Source organism: Aethalodelphis obliquidens, unplaced genomic scaffold (genome assembly GCF_003676395.1).
Source record: "Aethalodelphis obliquidens isolate GAN/ISIS:26980383/991018 unplaced genomic scaffold, ASM367639v1 scaffold21, whole genome shotgun sequence".
Classification (NCBI taxonomy): Eukaryota; Metazoa; Chordata; class Mammalia; order Artiodactyla; family Delphinidae; genus Aethalodelphis; species Aethalodelphis obliquidens.
In genome coordinates, this window is record NW_020837965.1 from 10139457 (window position 1) to 10157121 (window position 17665).

Consider the following 17665-nt stretch of genomic DNA (forward strand, 5'->3'; position numbering starts at 1 on the left):
CATTTCATAGAACAAACTAAATATCAATCAAAGCAATGAATTTCTGTGAAAGCCTTAGTTGAAAAAAACCTAGAGAACTGACTAATAGCACCTATGATTATCATGTTTTATCCATTGCTTTTGTAAATATATGATAAAGCACATATTATGCTCACTATTATGCAAGTATCACATAAAATAGCTTCACATGAAGACAGAATTTCTGAATTTCACTAGAAATAAAAAAATTAAATAGGAGAAGAACTTGTCAGATTAAATTATATATATTGTCTTTCAAGTCAATACATAGTATGTATTCACAAAATACAAGACATCAAATTTACTACTTTATTCAATGTAATATAAAATTGGAATAATCTCCAACCCTATAGTTTAAAAATTCAGGTACACACATCCCAAGGCTTACAAAGAAGATGCAGTGTGAGAAGGGAAGATATTTGATATGTATATAGTCTCTCTTTCCCTTTCTCTCTCCCCCACCCCTCTTTCATACACAAACCCCCCCCCCACACACACACAGACACACACAGACACACACACACACACACATTGACACTAACATCATTGGCATCCCCCACAGCCTTTGATCAATTATCAAATCATCAGTATTTAAGGAAAAGGGTATGGTTCCACAAAGGGGATAAGTTAACTGTGGCTTCCTCATTCTGTTATTCTGTTATTCTTCTTCAGTACAAAATTATAATATCTAACTTTAAGCTAACTCTGAAAAAAACTGACAGGTAACTTAACCATAATTCTGCAAAAAATTGTACATTGACTACTGTAACAATAAAGTGTAAGGAAAGAACAATAAAATAGCAGAACCATCACTTCTTCTAGAATGAGCTCTTCATCAATTTAATTATAATGTGTAATTCATGTATGCATCTAAAAAGAAGATGGCCAAAAAATTTCAAAATGATTTAGATGGCTATTTGAAGTAAAGATTTATATCTTTATTGTAAACAATAAAAATATATCCTCTTTCTGCATTTTTATGTCCCTAATAATAGTATGAGGTCATCATAATGAGTATTATTAAATAGAATTTATTTTAAATGAGAGCCAAAATATTTAGTACCTTAAAAATAAAATAATTTACACTATTAATAAAGGAGATATATTTATTAAAATATATTATACATTCTTTAACTCATCTTTAGAAAATTTCTATTTAAGACTATTTTATAATATATATATATAAAATATTAGTTCTACTGTGTGTGTGTGTATGTGTATACCAGAAATAAATACAATTCACAATTTGTGAGTCCAAGCTTTGTTTTGTTTTTGTAGTTGTTTTTGTTATTGCTTGTTACTGCGCAATCAAGAAAGTTTGAGGACCACTACTCAAGACAACCCAAAGAAAAGTATGCAGTAAGATAATCTTAACCAACAATAAGATTACCTTACCATCAATTTTTATTACATTTTTATAGAAGAATAAGTGTTTCATATTTTATGACATGGCGAAAATTAAAATATACTCTATTCAAAATATAAATAAGTTAATATTAAAAGTCAGAAGGATCTAACAGTAAAAGGAAATTAACTTGTTTGTATTTGTCTGAACTTTCATGGAATATTATTTCCTAAATTTAGAGGGCGATTTTAGAGAAATTGTAACTTAATCTTTCATCACATTCAAGATTTCCTTCTACAGCATTCCTAATATTCAACATTTAGAGCCATTTTGTTATTGCTGTTCAGTCCCAGGAGGTCTTTCCCTTGCCAACAACTATTTTTAAAGGATAGATAACTCTAATCATTAGACTTTTTCATAATTAAAATTTACCTCCCTTTCTTCTTTGGTCCTATTTATGTTCTCTGGACTAATCCTGAGATACAGTAAATAAAACTTGAAAATAACTATCACATATGTTGTTCAGTCTTCTCTCTTGGCTTAATATTTTTATATACTTCAAACAATCTTTTTATAAATGCCTTTTATTTTTCACCATCTGACTGATTTATACCATCCCCTAAATGTAGTGGTTAAAAGTGTAGCCATGATTCAAGTAATAGTCTTGATAATATAAATTTTTACTAGGAGTATTTGGGTTTTTCTGTTGTTGTTGTTTTTTGTGGTACACGGGCTTCTCACTGTTGTGGCCTCTCCGGTTGCGGAGCACAGGCTCTGGACGCGCAGGCTCAGCAGCCATGGCTCACGGGCCCAGCCGCTCCACGGCATGTGGGATCTTCCCGTACCAGGGCACGAACCCACATCCTCTGCATTGGCAGGCGGACTCTCAGGCATTGCACCACCAGGGAAGCCCAAGTATTTGGGTTTTAATCACGTTTGTACCCTCCAAAATGCAATACACTGACTTTAATATATAGGTCCCCAATAACTATGTCTTCAATGATTGTGTATAGTAGTCCCCATGGATCTCATCAAAACAGAAGATAATATGGCTATTAATCTCCATATATATTTTAACACATCCTAAGACCCAAGATCTTGTAAGATGCATAAGTAGACCCATTATTCTGAAGGATGCAGGTATGTCTATTTTTCAGTCTAGATTTCCTGGTAACAAAGCTTTCTACCACCAAGCACCTCCCTAATCCCCACCGCTTGCTCTCCAGATCTGCCATTTTTAGAAGGAGATTTTTTTTTTTTTCATTTTACAGATGAACTGCCTTTAAGAAAATAGCTGGAATTATTTAGAAGTGGGGAGGGAGAGATGAGAAAGTGTGATAAATTAGTAGAAGTGATTATATGACCTTCCATGAAATGGACATAAACTCAGCACATGATATTCTAGAGACATTGAAAGAAAAATAGACATATGCAAAAAGTAGAATGAAAATATGCCCAGAATGAAGTTGTACAGTGCTCTGAAGGTTGTTTGCTGTAAGCAAGTTTCATTCTATAATGGTTACAGTGAAACTCGCTACTTCTGTCTGTCTGCAAAAGACTTGATCTAATGAGAATATATGCTAAATGTCCAGCTTACAATATTCTTTCTGATAAGGATGTTCATTGTCTTTGGGGAAAAATAAAGATAAGGGATTTTACATTACCTAATATTACCTGAAATGAGACAATTAGAACAATGTTGGCACAGCCTTGGGAGTAGAAGCTAGAGGTGAATAAGAATAAAATGAATTAATAATTAAATATTCACTGGCACTGCAATATGCTCAACACTAATTATGTGCATAGAGTTCTAGGGCAAGTGTAAGAGTTGACCTCTGCAATGGATGAGCTTATATCCTATTAGGGAGATGATGACAATGACAATGATCACGATGGTGAGGATGCTGATACATGTCTAACCTGAATTGCATGCTGACCACTCTGACAAATACTTTTCATGTAGTAAGTAATCATAATGAGCTGACCAGTTAGGTAAAGTCACACAAATGAAGAAACCAAGACACATAAAACTGAATTAACTTAAGCATTATTCTAAGCTAGTGAATGATCAGTTAAAACATTACCTCATACTAGGTATAACTGGAAGCCCATGCTCTTAATCACAGCTGCATCATATTGACTAGTGTGAAGAAATAATAAAAGCCCTTTTTCCCATCATACATTTGGTAATATATTGACTGCTAAAAATGTTTAAAAAGATGGATATTATTATGAGCCAGAGGTAGATCCTTCAGGGAGGGTTTCATGGAGAATATGGGCTATGAGCCAGCCTTTCAGTGATGACTATGATTTGAACCAGCAGAGGGAAGAAACCAGGGTATTCTTTGCTAGGAAACAAAGAAACAACGAGGAAGGTAATAGACTCAGGATTGATAAGATGTGTAAGGGACAGAAAAGAAGAAGGTATGTTCCAAACCAGGGTGGGGACAGTCAATGTGAATGAAGCTAGATGAAGAGGTTGTAGCTACACAATAAAGAATCTTGACAGTCACAGATAAACCTACACTTGAGGCATATTCTTGGATCAATTTAAGGAAGAGTACACATGAGTTCTGAGAAGAGTAATGGCACGTTGAAAGGTACGCAAAAGGATTGGCAGGAGGAGGGGCCAAAGTCAGAGAAAGCAGTTAACAGTTTGTTACAGCACTGGGGCATAAAGCAATGGGTAACAATATGGTGAGGTAAATAATAAAGATGATTTGTTTTTGTTTTTGTTTTTGTTTTTGCGGTACGCGGGCCTCTCACTGTTGTGGCCTCTCCTGTTGCAGAGCACTGGCTCTGGACGCGCAGGCTCAGCGGCCATGGCTCACGGGCCCAGCCGCTCCACAGCATGTGCGATCTTCCTGGACCGGGGCACGAATCCGTGTCCCCTGAATCGGCAGGCGGACTCTCAACCACTGCGCCACCAGAGAAGCCCTAAAGATGATTTTAAATGAATTTTTAAAATCTCTACATTGCAGAATATTTTTATCAGAAGATTTGTAAATAGATTGAATATTTATTTTATCCCAATGGAATTCTATTTAAAAAGTTAAGCTTAAATGCTGGTACTTATACTAGTAAGAAAGAAAATTTTCTATAATGAAATTTTATATGAACAGTTCTGTATGAACTGACTCAACATTTTTCTCCAGCCAACTACAGTTTTCACTCAAACATAATATTCTCTGCTATACCAGATTTTCTTAAGGAGTAAAGCCCCCTCAAGAATATTAGACATTTCTGAAAAAGTCAGATACAAGTAGCTTGATAGAATTTAGAGCTCATTTTAGTGAACAGAAATTGAAATTTTTCAATTGCCATTTTATCAACCTGAAATAGTTAATGACCCAGGGAATAGTTTTAAAGGGGATGAAAATGAGTTAGTATTATGAATTTAGTTCTAACCAGCATTTTATTTTTTGATATGTACAATATTTTAGTTTAATAACTGTTATATGCTTTGCCCCTCTTCACTTGTCTTAGTTGAAAAATACTCTAAATGGAAAAGTAACAGAAAATAAGTATTATGGCTTGAGGACTTGGGTTGAATTGTGGGAAAACAAATCACTCAAAACAAAATGAGTTTGGAAGCAATGTTTACATGTAAACTGGGTGTGAGGCAGGTTTGTTTTGTCTTTTTAAATAGCCTAAAAATTTTAAATTCAATTTTGGGCATGAAAAGACAACAAAAAGTTACTCTGTTTCTGTTATAATGGATGTCTTGATTTCATGTGTAATATTGTCTTTTTCACAAAGGCTTTAGATCTAATTCATTGCCATTGTTTAAAGATGCATAAGAACAATGTTTACCTTATATTTAGCTAAGCCCAGAATATTTTTGTCACATTTCCTACAAATTTGAAAGAAGAAAAATGAAACTTTAAAAAATGTATTATAAAAACAGTTTCCCATTTTGAGTGGTTGCCAACTGGACCATCAGTGCTGCTACAAATCCTACTGCATCTCCCTAGTTCAGGGCCTTTCAAATTTTACTATGAAAATGAATCATCTGGAACTTCAGATTTTGCATTTTCTAACTCACTGCCAGGTGTTATTGATGAGGCTGGCCTTTGCACATCAAATTCATTAGTGAAGCTCTAAAACAAGTTTCTCTGTCTCTGAACTGTTGCCATTCTGAACTGGATAATTTTTTTGTGGGGGTCTCTCCTACGCATTGTAGATTGTTTAGCAGCATCCCTGGTTTGCAACAAGCAAAATATCTCTCTAGGTGTTACGAAATGTATCCTGGCTGGAGGGGGGCGGGGGGCAGGGGGAGGAGGGGTAAAATCATTTCAAGTTGAGAAGCACTAGATTATTCATTCACCTTTTCTTCCAGACCAGTGGCTTCCCCTTGGAGTATATGTATCCCAGGGAATACACAAAGTTTTTTTTTTTTTTTCCACAACATGAATAGATCTCAGGAAATCAATTTCCAGAGGGAGACTTCCAAACATACTCTTCTCTAAGCTGATCTAAAAACATGTCTGCAGTGTGTAGGCATCAGTCAATTTATTCTTTCCTATTCTCTCTTCACAGTAATCATCTATCACTTCATAAAAGAGCCATCTCACAGCCATCCCGAATCTTACTATGGTGCCTTGACCCATATATAAAAACTGTGGGACATCAAACTAAAGGACGATTTCAGAATTTGAAACCTTGGGAACAAGAAGCCTCCTGTAATCAAGGCGCCTTGTTGGACATATGTATTGATGTTTCCTACATTATTCTGTTAAGGGCACAGTGTGGTGTTTAGAAACAATGTGCTTTGGCTAACACTGATGTATTTTGAAATCAGATTATAAAACATATATTGTAAAGTGATATGGCAGAAGCACTGGGAATTTTTATTTAACTACCTTATCTCTTCCTTGCCCTTGCTACTGTCAAAGGAAAAAAAAAAATCACTCCTGAAGGAGTGTCCTAAGATAGAAACAAACAGTTTTATAAGAAATTGAAGGTTGCAGTGCCTTGCTAATCAAAAGAACAAACTTATGGCAAGAGTTATGCCTTATATCTATTTATCATAGAATTAGGATTTAGAGTGAGACAGATGTCACAAAGATATGCATTAATAGTACTGGTTGAATTAAAAAATAAAATAAAAATATTCTGAAAAAAGAGTCTAAGTTGGACAGGTGGTTGGAAAATGACAACTTGGGGACATCCCTGGTGGCACAGTGGTTAAGAATCCGCCTGCCAATGCAGGGGACATGGGTTCAAGCCCTGGTCCAGGAAGATTAAGAGCCAGCAAGCCACAACTACTGAGCCCGCATGCCACAACTACTGAAGCCCACGTGCCTAGAGCCCGTGGCCCACAACAGGTGAAGCCCCGTGATGAGAAGCCCGCACACCGCAACGAAGACCCAATGCAGCCAAAAATAAATAAATAAATTTATTTTTTAAAAAAAGAAAATGACAACTTGGTTTTCCAATTAGATTCTCTGACAGATATGTTTTGTAAACTGAATGAACTAAAGCTATAGCTGAAAAGTTTTGATGAAAATATGTTTAGGACACATTTTAAAATAAAAACACTGTATCAAAAATTGTACTAGCAAAAATATTTATATGATAAAACATTCAGAATTTTATAATCCTTTCTGATTATACAGTTTCAACAGGGGGATCTCTAGATGAAAAGTAACAGGCATAACTGTCATTTAATAAATTTTGTTAAATCTTTTTAAGAGTATTTCTTAGGTACTAAGAAATTAAATGACTAATAATTTGGGGAAAAAATTGCAAGCATTTTTTTTTCTAACTCTTGAATTGCACCAAAATTAAATGAGGGCCTAGTTGAGTCGTCAGCTAATAGATTACTACAAATAATTCTTAATGATTTAAAATCATTTGATAATTCGTATATATTTGAAAGGAAGTAAAAAATATCCTTGTTTTGTGAACGTGGTTTCTTAGGGTTTACAATTATACAAGATGTAATTGATGCTGAACCTCAAACTGTTATAATAATAAAGTAATATATATCCACACAGATATATAAACTTTGATACAAAAAGTCCACCCATCTCATTAAGAATACATTGTTGATAACAGTTTGCATGTTTGTGGCAGTGACGGGAAAATCATTTCTGGGATCTCTCTTCAAGAAGGAACTTTCTGTTGAACTGCAAAGCTTGCAGCCATCTGAAAGCCTCCAGCTTTAGTGCCTTCATGAACTGATGCTTCAGCTCTCCAGCCAAGGCCATGCTCTTCCTGGACAGCCCTCAACCAATGATTGAGTAAGGTTTGATCAAAGGGCTTGGTCACTGCTGCTCAAGGGAAGATTTCTCTGATGGGCAACTTTTGCTTGGCAGCCTCTGTTGGGTTGGCAAAACTTTGTCAGATATACATTGTGGTTTGAGACTCTCCCACCAAATCTCTTTCTTCCCTCTTTTACTTTTTGCAGGCATTATCCATTTCCCCACTCCTACCTCACCCTCAATAAACCTCCTGAAAATCTAACTCAGTCGTGGTATGTGGTGTGTGTGTGATTCCAGAAGGATCCAACAAATACACTGTTTGATAGTTATGCACACATATAACTATATATAATTATATTATATATGATAATTGTATATCATTACATTTATTGATTGAGTACAAATACTTTTAAAGTTGTTTCACTACTTTTTAATCTCTTGTCTTCTAGCACATTAAACTTTGTAAAAATCTATTTGTATACCTAGTTTTCTTACAGAGGAGTATGAAAGGGTGAGTAATAAAATATTTTCAAGCATAAATATATCTCCTTAGGTTCAAATTCTGAAGTTCCATTTCAAGAAGAAAAGGAGACAATGTTAACATTTCTGAGAGAGAAAACCTTGTTTATATTTTTAAATGGATAATGGTGAGTTTGAAATACTTAATTTAGGTTCCATTAATGCATTTTAAAAATGATGCAAAACTTTAATTTATAAATATCAACAATTACAATATGCCAGAAACTTTTATAATATTTAAATTTATAGTGAAACATTACAGATATTAATTTTAAAATTCTTGAGAAGAATCAATAGTATTTCTCAAAATTCATTTACAAGGTAAATCCAAGTAACATTTTGGACTACTATCACAGGTGATTATCTTCTTTCAAATTTCTTGTTACTCCTGCTATTTTCCCCATTATCTGATAAACTTCCAACTTTACTGAGATAAAAAAGGCAACCAAGAGGAAATTTCCACCTGCTCCTTCCATTCCTCTACCTACTTCCTTGTACCTGCAGCGCATGTATCTGGCCTTCACTCCTGTGATTATGGATGGGCTATACCTTCTCATTCTCTTAACTAAGCCCAACCCCTCCATTTATGCACAAGTAATAAACTTTTCAAATATTCAAAACTTCCGTCCAATGATTGTAGTTTTTTCCTGTTAAAAACAAACAAAAAATCTCTCTCCATCCCACATGCCACTCCAGCTACCATCTCCTTTCTCTGCTCCCCTTAACATCACAGTCAACCTTTCAGCACCAGACTTCACCACGACTGCTGTTGTCAAGGCCTCTAATGAGCTGCTAAATCCACAGGTCAGTTCTCAATCCTCAGTACTTAATCCATCAGCAGCATTTGACACAGTTGATCATTCCCTCCTCTTCAAACACTCTTCACTTTGCTTCCAGGCCAACAGACTCCCCTGTGGCAGTCACTTCTTCCCTGTTCCCTCTGCTTATGTCCCCTGATTTTCTGAACTTTTAAAAGCTGGAGTGACCCAGGGAGCACTCGTGGATCTCTTCTCTTGTCTATCTATTCTCACTAGCTGGGAGAGCTCTCATCCAGACTCATGAATTTAAATAAGCTGATGAGTCCCACTTTGAAATCTCCAGCCTGGAGATTCTCTTCTGACTACAAAATCATATATCTGAAGTCCCATCTATTATCTCCACTTGACTGTCTGAGAAGCACGGCGTAGGTAACAGGTCACAAAAACCTTGGATCAGCTACTTGGCTAACACCCCACTTTAAATGCATCAGCTACTACACTATTTTCAAAATATATCCAGAATATCACGACTTTTCTCCACTATGACCTGGATCCAGTCAGCTATTTTGCCAGGATTCTACTGCAATAGTTTCTGCCATAGTTCTCTTACAGTCTACTATTGAACAGAGCATTCAGAATTAGCTTATAAGAACAGAAGTCAGACCATGGATTTATTCTGCTCAAAATGCTCCAACACCTCCCAGTCTTGCTCAGAGTAAAGGTCAAAGCTCTATAAGCATATAAGCATCAGCAAGACTCTGCATAGCCCAACCTCCACCCCTACCCTGTTCATCTCTCTGACCTCATCACACAATACCATCTGCCTTGCTCAGTCAGTTCGCCCACATTGGCCTCTTTGCTGTATCCATGTCAGGCATGTGATCCATTCAGGACATTTTTGATCACTATGTTTTGCCAGGAATACTCTCCTTCTAGATACCTGCAAAACTCACATCCTCTCCTCATTTATGTCTATAAATGTCACTTTCACAAAGAAGAATTTCTGGGGAGACCTTCGAGATGGCAGAGAAGTAAGACATGGAGATCACCTTCCTCCCCACAAATACATCAGAAATACATCTGCATGTGGAACAACTCCTACAGAACACCTACTGAATGCTGGCAGAAGACCTCAGACCTCCTAAAAGGCAAGAAACTCCCCACGTACCTGGGTACAGCAAAAGAAAAAACAGAGACAAAAGAATAGGAAGGGGACCTGCACCTCTTGGAGGGAGCTGTGAAGGAGGAAAGGTTTCTACACACTAGGAAGCCCCTTCACTGGCAGAGACGGGGTGTAGCGAGGGGGAAGCTTCGGAGCCGCGGAGGAGAGCGCAGCAACAGGGGTGCAGAGGGCAAAGTGGAAAGATTCCTGCAGAGAGGATCGGTGCCGACCAGCAATCACCAGTTCGAGAGGCTTGTCTGCTCACCCACTGGGGCGGGTGCGGGCTGGGAACTGAGGATCGGGCTTCGGAGGTCGGATCCCAGGGAGAGGACTGGGGTTGGCGGCGTGAACACAGCCTGAAGAGGGCTAGTGCGCCACGGCTAGCTATGAGAGAGTCCGGGAAAGAGTCCAAAACTGCCTAAGAGGCAAGAGACCACGGTTTCAGGGTGCGCGAGGAGAGGGGATTCAGAGTACTGCCTAAACGAGCTCCAGAGATGGGCACGAGCTGTGGCTATCAGCGCAGACACCAGAGATGGCATGAAACACTAACGCTGCTGCTGCAGCCACCAAGAAGCCTGTGTGCGAACACAGGTCACTATCCACACCTCCCCTCACAGGAGCCTGTGCAGCCCGCCACTACCAGGGTCCCGTGATCCAGGGACAACTTCCCCAGGAGAACACACGGCGCACCTGAGGCTGTTGCAACTTCACGCCAGCCTCTGCCACCTCAGGCTCACCCCGCATTCTTTACCCCTCCCTCCCCCAAGCCTGAGTGAGCCAGAGTCCCCTAATCAGCTGCTATTTTAATCCTGTCCCGTCTGGGTGGGAACAGATGCCCTCAGGCGACGTACACGCAGAGGAGGGTCCAAATCCAAAGCTAAACCCCCGGAGCTGTGTGAACAAAGAAGAGAAAGGGAAATTTATCCCAGCAACCTCAGGAGCAGCTGATTAAATCCCCACAATCAGCTTGATGTACCTGCATCTGTGGAATGCCTGAATAGACAACGAATCATCCCAAATTGAGGAGGTGGACTTTGGGAACAACTGTAGACTTGAGGTTTGCTTTCTGCATCTAATTTCTTTCTGGTTTTATGTTTATCTTAGTTTAGTATTTAGAGTTTATTATCATTGATAGATTAGTTTATTTGGTTGCTCTCTTCTTCCTTTATATATTTATATATATATATATATATATATATATTTCCTTTTTCTCTTTTTCTGAGTGTGTATGTGTATACTTCTTTGTGTGATTTTGTCTGTAGAGCTTTGCTTTACCATTTGTCCTAGGGTTCTGTCTGACCTTTTTCTTTGGTGGGGGGGGGGGTGTTTCTTTTGTTTGTTTTCTTAGTATAGTTTTTAAGTGCTTGTTGTCATTGGTGGATTTGTTTTTTGGTTAGGTTACTCTCTTCTTTCTTTTTTTTAATTTTTACTAATTACTTTTTATATTTTATTTTAATAACTTTATTTTATTTATTTATTTATTTATTTTTATTTTTTCTCCCTTTTCTTCTGAGCCGTGTGGCTGACAGGGTCTTGGTGCTCCAGCCAGGTGTCAGGCCTGTGCTTCTGAGATGGGAGAGCCGAGTTCAGGACACTGATCTGCCAAAGACCTCCCCACTCCACGTAATATCAAAAGTTAAAAGATCTCCCAGAGATCTCCATCTCAATGCTAAGACCCAGTTACTCTCAATGATGAGCAATCTACAGTGCTGGACACCCTATGACAAACAACTAGCACAACAGGACACAACCCCACCCCTCAGCAGAGAGGGTGCCTAAAATCATAATAAGGTCACAGACACCCCAAAACAAACCACCAGACGTGGTCCAGCCCACCAAAAAGACAAGATCCAGCCTCATCCACCTGAACACAGGCACTAGTCCCCCCACCAGGAAGCCTACACAACCCACTGAACCAACCTTAGCCACTGGGGGTAGACACCAAATACAACAAGAACTATGAACTGCAGCCTGTGAAAAGGAGACCCCAAACACAGTAAGATAAGCAAAATGAGAAGATAGAGAAACACACAGCAGATGAAGAAGCAAGGTAAAAACCCACCAGACCAAACAAATGAAGAGGAAATAGGCAGTCTTCCTGAAAAACAATTCAGAGTAATGATAGTAAAGATGATCCAAAATCTTGGAAATAAAATGGAGAAAATACAAGAAGAGTTTAACAAGGACATAGAAGAACTAAAGAGCAAATAAACAATGATGAACAACACAATAAATACAATTAAAAATTCTCTAGAAGGAATCAATAGCAGAATAATTGAGGCAGAAGAACAGATAAATGACCTGAAAGATAAAACAGTGGAAATAACTAACACAGATTATAGGGGTCCCAGAAGCAGAAGAGAAACAAAAGGGACTGAGAAAGTATTTGAAAAGATTAGAGTTGAAAACTTCCCTAATATGGGAAAGGAAAGAGTTAATCAAGTCTAGGAAGCACAGAGAGTTCCACACAGGATAAACTGAAGGAGAAACATGCCAAGACACATACAATTCAAACTATCAAAAATTAAATACAAAGAAAAAATATTAAAAGAAACAAGGGAAAAACAACAAATAACACACAAGGGAATCCCCATAAGGTTAACAGCTAATCTTTCAGCAGAAACTCTGCAAGCCAGAAGGGAGTGGCAGGACATATTTATAGTGATGAAAGGGAAATCCTACAACCAAGATTACTCTACCCAGCAAGGATCTCATTCAGATTTGATGCACAAACTAAAAGCTTTATAAACAAGCAAAAGCTAACTAAGAGACTTCAACAGCACCAAACCAGCTTTATAACAAATGCTAAAGTAACTTCTCTAGGCAGGAAGCACAAGAGAAGGAAAAGACTTACAAAAACAAACCAAAACAATTAAGAAAACGGTAATAGGAATATACATATCAATAATTACCTTAAATGTAAATGGATTAAACACTCCAATTAAAACACATAGACTGGCTGAATGGATACAAAAAGAAGACCCGTATATATGCTGTCTACAAGAGACCCACTTCAGACCTAGGGACACATACAGACTGAAAGTGAGGGGATGGAAAAAGATAGCCCATGCAAGTGGAAACCAGAGAAAGCTGGAGTAGCAATTCTCATATCAGACAAAATAGACTTTAAAATAAAGACTATTACAAGAGACAAAGGACACTACATAATGATCAAGGGATCAATCCAAGAAGAAGATATAACAATTGTCAATATTTATGCACCCAGCATAGGAGCACCTCAATACATAAGGCAAATACCAACAGCCATAAAAGGGGAAATCGACAGTAACACAGTCATAGTGGAGACTTTAACACCCAACTTTCACCCATGGACAGATCGTCCAAAATGAAAATAAATAAGAAAACACAAGCTTTAAATGATACATTAAACAAGATGGACTTAATTGATATTTATAGGACATTCCCTCCAGGAACAACAGGATACACTTTCTTCTCAGGTGCTCATGGAACATTCTCCAGGACAGACCATATCTTGGGCCACAAATCAAGCCTTGGTAAATTTAAGAAAATTGAAATCACATCAAGTAACTTTTCTGACCACAACATTATAAGACTAGATATCAATTACAGGAAAAAACTGTAAAAAATACAAACACATGGAGGCTAAACAATACACTACTTAATAGCCAAGAGATCACTGAGGAAATCAAAGAGGAAATCAGAAAATACCTAGAAACAAATGACAATGAAAACACGATGACCCAAAACCTGTGGGATGCAGCAAAAGCAGTTGGAAGAGGGAAGTTTATAGCAATACAATCCCACCTCAAGAAAGAAGAAACATCTCAATTAAACAACCTAACCTTGCACCTAAAACAGTTAGAGAAAGAAGAACAAAAATAACGCAAAGTTAGCAGTAGGAAAGAAATCATAAAGATCAGATCAGAAATAAATGTAAAACAAATGAAGGAAACAATAGCAAAGATCAATAAACTAAAAGCTGGTTCTTTGAGACGATAAACAAAATTGATAAAGCATTAGCCAGATTCATCAAGAAAAAAGGGAAAAGACTCAAATCAATAGAATTAGAAATGAAAATGGAGAAGTAACAAGTGACACTGCAGAAATACAAAGGATCATGAGAGATTACTACAAGCAGCTATATGCCAATAAAATGGACAACCTGGAAGAAATGCAAAAATTCTTAGAATAGCAAGACTAAACCAGGAAGAAATCAAAAATATAAAAAGACCAATCACAAGCACTGAAATTGAGACTGTGATTAAAAATCTTCCAACAAACAAACACCCATGACCATATGGCTTCACAGGCAAATTCTATCAGACATTTAGAGAAGAGCTAACACCTATCCTTCTCAAACCCATCCAAAATATAGCAGGGAGGAACACTCACAAACTCCTTTAACAAGGCCACCATCACCCCAATACCAAAACCAGAAAAAGATGTCACAAAGAAAGAAAACTACAGGCCAATATCATTGATGATTATAGACACAAAAATCCTCAACAAAAAACTGGGAAACAGAATCCAGAAGCACATTAAAAGGATCATACACCATGATCAAGTGGGGTTTATCCCATGAATGCAAGGATTCTTCAATATACACAAATCAATCAATGTGATACACCATATTAACAAATTGAAGGATAAAAACCATATGATAATCTCAATAGATGGAAAAACAAGCTTTCAACAAAATTCGACATCCATTTATGATAAAAATCCTCCAGAATGCAGGCATAGAGGGAACTTACCTCAAAATAATAAAGGCCATATATGACAAACCCACAGCCAACATCATTCTCAATGGGGAAAATCTGAAACCATTTCCACTAAGATCAGGAATAAGACAAGGTTGCCCACTCTCACCACTATTATTCAACATAGTTTTGGAAGTTTTAGCCACAGATATCAGAGATGAAAAAGAAATAAAAGGAATCCAGATTGGAAAATACGTAAAACTGTCACTGTTTGCAGATGACATGATACTATACATAGAGAATCCTAAAGACTCTACCAGCAAACTAATCAATGAATATGGTAAAGTAGCAGGATACAAAATTAATACAAAGAAAACTCTTGCACTCCTATACACTAATAATGAAAACTCTGAAAGAGAAATTAAGGAAACACCGCCATTTACAACTGCAACAAAAATAATAGAATACCTAGGAATAAACCTACTTAAGGAGACAAAAGACCTGTATGCAAAAAACTATAAGACACTGATGAAAGAAATTAAAGATGATACCAACAGAGGGAGAGATATACCATATTCTTGGATAGGAAGAAACAACATTGTGAAAATGACTGTATTACCCAAAGCAATCTACAGATGCAATGCAACCGCTATCAAACTACCAATGACATTTTTCACAGAACTAGAACAAAAAATTTCACAATTTGTATAGAAACACAAAAGACCCCTGAATAGCCAAAGCAATCTTGAGAAAGAAAAACAGAGCTGGAGGAATAAGGCTCCCAGACTTCAGACTATACTACAAAGCTACAGTTATCAGGACAGTATGCTACTGGCACAAAAACAGAAAGATAGATCAATGGAACAGGATAGAAAGCCCAGAGATAAACCCACACACATATGGTCACCTTATCTTTGATAAAGGAGGCAGGGATGTACTGTGTAGAAAGGACAGCCTCTTCAATAAGTCGTGCTGGGAAAACTGGACAGGTACATGTAAAATTATGAGATTAGAACACTCCCTAACACCATACACAAAAATAAGCTCAAAATGGATTAAATACCTAAATGTAAGGCCAGAAACTATGAAACTCTTAGAGGAAAACATAGGCAGAACGCTCTATGACATAAATCACAGCAAGATCCTTTTTGACCCACCTCCTAGAGAAATGGAAATAAAAACAAAAATAAACAAACAGGACCTAATGAAATTGAAAAGCTTTTGCACAGCAAAGGAAACCATAAACAAGACGAAAAGACAACACTCAGAATTGGAGAAAATATTTGCAAATGAAGCAACTGACAACAGATTAATCCCCAAAATTTATAAGCAGCTCATGCAGCTCAATATCAAAAAAATAAACAACCCAATCCAAAAATGGTCAGAAGACCTAAACAGACATTTCTCCAAAGAAGATATACAGATTGCCAACAAACACATGAAAGAATGCTCAACATCACTACCCATTAGACAAATGCAAATCAAAACTACAGTGAGGAGGACAAGGAGAAGATGGCGGAAGAGTAAGATGCAGAGATCACCTTCCTCCCCACAGATACACCAGAAATACATCTACACATAGAACAACTCCTACAGAACACCTACTGAACACTGGCAGAAGACCTCAGACATCCCAAAAGGCAAGAAAGTCCCCACGTACCTGGGTAGGGCAAAAGAAAAAAGAATAAACAGAGACAAAAGGATAGGGACCAGACCTGCACCAGTGGGAGGGAGCTGGTGAAGGAGAGGAGAGGTTTCCACACACTAGGAAGCCCCTTCGTGGGTGGAGACTGCGGGTGGCAAAGGGGGAAAGCTTCGGAGCCACGGAGGAGAGCACAGCAACAGGGGCACAAAGAGCAAAGTGGAGAGATTCCTGCACAGAGTATCAGTGCTGACCAGCACTCACCAGCCTGAGAGGCTTGTCTGCTAACCCTCCGGGGCGCGCGGGGGTTGGGAGCTGAGGCTCGGGCTTCAGTAGAAGCAAGCGCAGGGAGAGGACTGGGATTGGCGGCATGAACACAGCCTGCAGGGGGTTAGTGCACCATGGCTAGCCGGGAGGGAGTCCAGGGAAATTCCAGACCTGCCGAAGATGCAAGAGACTTTTTCTTCCCACTTTGTTTCCTGGTGCACGAGGAAAGGGGATTAAGAGCGCTGCTAAAAGGAGCTCCAGAGACGGGTGCGAGCCGCGGCTAACAGCGCAGACCCCAGAGATGGGCATGAGATGCTAAGGCTGCTGCTGCCGCCACCAAGAAGCCTGTGTGCGAGCACAGGTAACTATCCACACCTCCCTTCAGGGGAGCCTATGCAGCCCGCCACTGCCAGGGTCCCGGGATCCAAGGACAACTTCCCTGGGAGAACGCACGACGCACCTCAGGCTGGTGCAACGTCATGCTGGCCTCTGCCGCCGCAGGCTCGCCCCACACACCATACCCCTCCCTCCCCCCGGCCTGAGTGAGCCAGAGTCCCTGAAGCAGCTGCTCCTTTAACCTCGTTCTGTCTGAGAGAAGAACAGACGCCCTCCAGCGACCTACATGGAGAGGCGGGGCCAAATCCAAAGCTGAGCCCCTGGAGCTGTGAGAACAAAGAAGAGAAAGGGAAATGTCTCCCAGCAGCCTCAGAAGTAGCGGATTAAAGCTCCACAATCAACCTGATGTACCCTGCATCTGTGGAATACATGAATAGACAACAAACCATCCCAAATTGAGGAGGTGGACTTTGAGAGCAAGACTTATTATTTTTTCCGCTTGTTTTTGAGTGTGTATGTGTATGCTTCTGTGTGAGATTTTGTCTGTATAGCTTTGCTTCCACCATTTGTCCTAGGGTTCTATCGGTCCAGTTTTTTTTTTTTTTTCTTAATAATTATTTTTATTTTAGTAACTTTATTTTATTTTATCTTACTTTATTTTATTTTAACTTCTTCCTTCCTTCCTTCCTTCCTTCCTTCCTTCCTTCCTTCCTTCCTTCCTTCCTTCCTT